A 6,461-nucleotide genomic window follows, 5' to 3' on the forward strand; every position below is an offset into this window, starting at 1 on the left:
ATTAAGATAATACAGTTGCAACTTCTAGCATTCTGTAAAGATCAATGCAACTTTGAAAATACGATAAACGTTACTTTTTAGAACATGAGTAGTGCCAAGTGGCTGCTAACACTCAGAATGTACATGTATGATTCATGCAATGTAGGGGGCTTATACACTGAACCATGATATTGCAGAAGGGCTTAACATTTCAACTCCTGACTTTAAAATGTATTATGAAGGGCAACACATCATAAGTGTCTCCATCAAGAATAGTGGCCCTGCATAATGCATAGCCGCTATGATGACTTTAAAGAAACCTCCGCTTCCCACATTAACAATGCAGGAGAAGCTAATCTGAGTTGGTCCTTTATAATGAAGGCAGGGAGTTCTTCTATTTAGTCATTCTGAGTGTGTGATGAATAGGTCCAACAAGGTATAAGAATCCATAATGTATTTTGATTATCTGTTTATTTTGTTAGGGCTTTTCAGTTCTCCCACAGTGTAATATTATACTGTAGCAACCTCTGTAATGGGCAGTAGGTGGCACTACTTGTACGCTCTGAGCCATCTTACAGCACGGCGAAGTAAATGAAAATGAAACACACTATGAACACATAGGGCCATGTTTTTCACATCAAAGCTGACTCAATAAATGTGTCACCTAATGTTACTTGTGGTTATGTATTATTCACATAAAAAAACGGAAGGGGGAAAGATTTTAAATATACAATGACTAGTGGGCTTTTGGAATTTGGGATTCTGATCAATTCTTAATACCCCCCAAGATTTCAGGTATCCAATTGGGACAGGGTGTGTTTGAACCCAGGAGGGGCCATGGTCAGGATCATCTTCAGAGTGTGGCAAGGTAGCCACGTGGTTGTTGCAAGAAGGCCTATGCTGTAGCTCTGAACACACTCAATGCACTGTCCAGTAAATCCAGAGTAACAAACATTGCATGGAATTCTTGTGGGTAGCTTGTAGACACAATATCTATCCCTTGAGGGTTTATTTTCACATCTTACTCTATATTTGCCTCACTCTATAATGCCTATGGAATAAAGCATCTGAACTTTTATTTAAAGATAGCACTATACAGTCATCATTTGCTTGGTTCATAAAAATATAGGTGCTGCTGAGCTTATTATAACTGAATAATTATGTAATCAATAGAGACCCTGGGTTTATTTACTAAGAAATCAATCAAACGCTCTCTTGATGTGTCTGTATGTATTATTGTATATTTGTGATCTGTGTTGACCTCCCCAATTGAATTGTACAGTGCTGCTTAGTTTGATGGTGCTTAGTAAATAAAAACATAATAAAGATTATATAAACTGTATATAGTGGATCTCTTAAGCTGTGTAAATGTTAGTCTCACTGTTATAATTAAATGTATTGTATTATTAAATGTGTTGGAAGATGCCTGAACGGGAAGTCCTCAGAACATTCAGTGTATATGTGAGTAATTATAGTAATGCACCAATTATAAAATATACGATGCCCATTTTACATATTTGATTTACAAGTTTGGTAAAGTTCAGAGTAAAGGTCACGCTGACAAATTTGGAAAAAAAGCGAGGTTTATAATCAGTCCAGCATGACACGTTAGCTCAGTAATAGACATCACCTAAGCCAACAATACATATTGCTTTCCTACATGCCCCATACATCAGTTGGTAATCTGGACTAAATAAGTTTGAACAGAACTGTTTATTTACGTTGACTCCAGCTTAGTGATTCTGTTGACATGCAGAAAACTATATTAAAGAAGCGTTTTACATGTGCGTTTGGTTTTCCAGAGACAATTCCTATAGGCATAGAACTAAATGACTTTGCAAGAAATTAAAAACAGCCTGCATTCTACATCCCTGAATGTAGTCATTTTACAGCAAACAGTCATATGTTACCCTCGTGTCTTCATTTTCTCCATAGATGTTTGGCCACCCATGATCATTTTATGATGTGACCCAGGAACGTGATGGGCCCTCACATCCTGTCTGTGGCTGTCTTCCATTTATAACCCATTCGTTTCTTGTAGTTTAACTAATCTGCTCATCAGCTGCAGCTGGGATAGGAGTTGGGGGCATGCCGGTTTGAGACTGTGCTACAATAACGTACTCTTGCATAATTAACTTTTTCACAGAGACTGTATGGCTTCAGTTATATAAAACCTTTACAGGGGCCCTTAAGCTGCATTGGGAAAAAGGGATTTTAGTTCTTGATTAACAGGTCACGTATTTGGCGTACATGTTTAGGTTTATCAGCTAATATGATTAACAATAAGGATTTCGTTAGCCTCACTTGTCATTTCACATACTTTGTCCTCTTTTATAGTTTTTAGGATCTCCTGTTAGATATGGGGTGATGTATCAGGGTTGTCATAGACTATGCGTAGCATAAGTACATCCTTTGTGTTTCCCATTCCACTTTCACTCATCTATGTTGAGTTTAATTTGTAACTTCTTGCCTATGCCCTGCTTTTCTGGACGAGTCTTCAGACCCTTCTAAACGTGTTACCCGATGTTCAGTTGTGTCAGTGACAAATCCTTAGAAATAGAAATCCTTTAAATAGCTATGATCATTACAAATTAAAGACAGGTGGCCCCATGGAAACCATCAAGTTAGTGGGCTCTATCCATCTTTTTGTTTTGTGAATTTGTCCATTGTCACCCAGCAGCTTGTCTCCTGATTGGGAAAACACTAGAATGAAGTAATGCAATCAGCCTAGTGGCTTCAAATTTTGGCAAGGCCCCAAGATATACAATCAACATGCCAGCTCCTGGTGGTCTTAGGAACCTAGAATACACAAGTGACTGATATCACAAGTGTGCAATATCAATGCATTTTGCTCTTAACCTAGTTTTTGCCAAGATTGAATAAGTAATGGCAATAATAACACAATTACTAAAACAAAACAAAAATAATTGTTTCTTCTTAAATGTTTTTAATCATCCTTTGTGTCATAAACCATTAATACCTTTCATGCACCGTCACACAAGACAACAGACTGAAGCATATGTTTACTCAAGCCATAGTAAAAAAAAAAAAAACACACACAAAGTATTAATAACATAGCAGATAGTAAAATCATATACCAAGCACTCAAAAAACAAGACAAAGGCAAATAAATGGACTGCCAGGAACTCTTCTTCATCTTGTCTTCTTACTGCACCCCTTCTTCTTTCAGAGTGCAACTTGGTCTCAGCCTGACAACTTAAGAGTTTTGCCTTAACTATGCTGTTGGCAGTTGGTTTTCTCCCTGATCATGGTACTTTGCTAAAATAATTACTCACAAGTTCAATTCTAACTTGGTGGTTGCAATCTGGTTTTCCTCTCAATGACAGTTCATGACAATCTGCATGTTTACTAAAGTTGTCATTTGTTAGTCTATCCCATGCATTAATCAATGATGTCATGGATAACATCTAAAATACCCACACATCTCAAAAGTAGTCCCTTAGTTGAACAATTTAGGTTGGATTTGGTTACCTTTTTTGAGCTTTGATTCATGTTTATTGAGCCTCTGATTCCTGTGTATGATACCAGTTTTTGTACTTGTCCCACTCTGATTTCCATGTACTGAATTTGGCTTTTTCTTTGACATCAATATTACCTCCCATGGTGTTCCTTATGCAAAGACAGTGAAGTCCTAGCAGCCACCAGGCAAAATATCTATAACTTTTATTATTCCAATTCCAGTTTACAGCCACACTAAGCTGCACACACTTCTCTTAGCCACATGCACATTATACTCGGCCACCTGTGTCACACTCACTTACCCTTGACACTCATCTACCCACACCACACTCAACCAAGCACTATACTCAGTACATACACAAAAACTCAGCTTACATGTCACATGCAGGGCTCATCTCTCTCACACACAATATTGCTACATTAGTAGTGCAGGGTCATATTATGTTACTGCACCAACCTCCCTCTTCACTGATGCTTCACTGCATTGAGGAAGTATATGTCATAGAATTTGGCGACAGATAAGAACCAATCGGCCCATCTAGTCTGCCCAATTTTCCTTATGTAAGAGGTTTAAACCCCTATCGGTCTTCGGTCAGGTCCTATAGTGTGGAAAGCGTTATATCTATATCATGCTTGTTTAAATTCCCTCATTGTATTAGCCTCCACCATTGCTGCTGGGAGACTGTTCCATTTATCTGCTACCCTTTGAGCAAAGTAGAAGTTCCTTATGTTACATCTAAGTCTCTGGCCTTCAAGTTTTAGGCCATGACCTTTTGAACATTGCTCCTCCTTTCAAATAATCTTGCCTCCTGTACTTTGTTATATCCCTTTAAGTATTTCAAAGTTTCTATTGCATCCCCCTCTCTCCAATGTGTGAATATCCTTCTGTAGATGGGGTCTCCAGATCTGTACACAATACTCTAGGTGAAGCCTGACCAGAGATCTGTAAAGTGGCATAATCAAGTCCCTCTTTCTGCTACTAATGCCTCTCCCTATGCAACCCAGCATCCTGCTTGCTTTTTGGGATGGTTTATTGCATCCTCTGCTTACCTTTTAAGTCATCAGAAATAATTACTCCTAAATCCCTCTCTTCTGTTGTCACTGACAGTACTGTGCCTTTAATGCTATATTCTACCTTGGGATTTTTACGTCCAAGTGCATTATTTTACATTTCTTAATGTTAAACTGAATGTCTACCCTGTTGCAGACCTTTGTATCATCTGCAAAAAAAGACATACTTACACCTTACTTCCAGATACTATTCTTTAGCATGGTTTCCATTAATTTGCCAACTACTGATGTGAGGCTTACTGGTCTATAGTTAGCCGTGTCTTCTCTACCACCTTTTTTGTGCAGTGGTACTATGGTTGCAAACTTTCGGTCTTCTGGAACTACTCCTGGCATTAGTCACTGGTTAGATAAACCTGCTAGTGGTTTTGCCAGGACACGTTGAAGCTCTTTTAATATGTTTGGGAGTATCCTAAAGTTACCCAAATCTATGTTCTCTTTATTACTTTGTATAAGACTTACCTTTAAGATATTTTTTACATAAAGGGCAACCCCCTCCCTTTCTGCCATCTCTATTCTTTCTATATAACATGCATCCTGGTGTGGCAACATCCCAGCCATTTTGCTCATTGTACCAGGGCTCTGTTACTGCCACAGAATCCACATTATCACTTTTTCACTAATGCAGTAAGTGCAGGGATGGTATTCCTTAAACTAAGGGCATTTGTACACATCACCACCAAGCTATTTTTCAACCTATGTGTCACAACATTTTGTGGTTTAGCTTTTTCTATATCTAAACTGATCCCACCATTCCTGTCCCAACTTCCCAAAGCTAAACCCTGCCCTGAACCTACTCTAGCTTCTCTTTTAATGCTTTCTTCACCCTCCCCCCAAACTATAGTTGAAAATTTCTTCCAACCCTCCAACCATCTTCTCCCCCAGTACCACAGGCCTTCATAATTGAGGTGCAGTCCGTCTGTAACCGAAGTCTACCCAGTTCTCTAAAAACCCAAATCCCTCCTTCCTACGCCACTTTTGCAGCCATGCATTCATCTCCCTAAGCTCCCGCTGCCTCCCTAGTCAGCTCTGTCCCTGTCAGCCTCAGAGTCTACATTTGTTGTAGACTCTTCCAGTCACTTCCAAAACCCACTGGCAGCCACTTAGTCCATCTATATAGTAATGCCACCACAGAAGCCAAATAGACATGCAGGCCAGTAACCATTAAATGTCAAATCTACATCTCAAAAGTATATGCAACATGCTAAAGTTGTTTAACTTAAAGTCAATTAAATTTCAGAAGTAAACATTTTCTAATTATAATAATAAAAATAAACAAGATTTAGCCTTGAAAACATTTTCATGGATCATTGAGGCTTCAACTTATTTTCTTAAACATGAACAGGCAACATCACATCTGTTATCTCTATCCATCTGGCACCTCACATTAAACTACATTACTGTCTAAAATCCACAAAACATCTATAAACTGTCATTCTTGAGATGACGCATGATGCATTTTGTTATTAAGCTTTTCACATTAACTTTTCTCCAAATGTACTTACGTTTTCAGTCATACCACACGTTGCACATTCCTTATATTGCCTTAAACAACCAGAACTTGTGTCACATAAATGTTGGGATCAGTACTCTTAATAACAATGTATCAGGCCCAACTGGTTATTGGGCAACCTGGGTAAATGCCTGGGTGCCATAAAGTGGTAGGGACAATTTTAAATGTACATACGATCATTGGTTGATGGCAGACGAGCCCCTGCTGGCGACCAATAGAGTCACTCGTACAGACTTTTAAAATCCTGGTGCCGCAACTTGGCCCGGAGAGACCACTGGTCTCCCTGCTGCAAGAGTTAAAGGTCCGTACAAATGACCAATAGAGTCGCTTGTACGAACCTTTAACTCTTGGAGCGGTCTCCCCAGGCCAAGTTGCGCCGTCAGGAGTTAAAGGGCCGTGCGAATGAGTCGATTGGTCGTCT

This window comes from Spea bombifrons, chromosome 5 (genome assembly GCF_027358695.1).
Source record: "Spea bombifrons isolate aSpeBom1 chromosome 5, aSpeBom1.2.pri, whole genome shotgun sequence".
NCBI classification, from domain to species: domain Eukaryota; kingdom Metazoa; phylum Chordata; class Amphibia; order Anura; family Pelobatidae; genus Spea; species Spea bombifrons.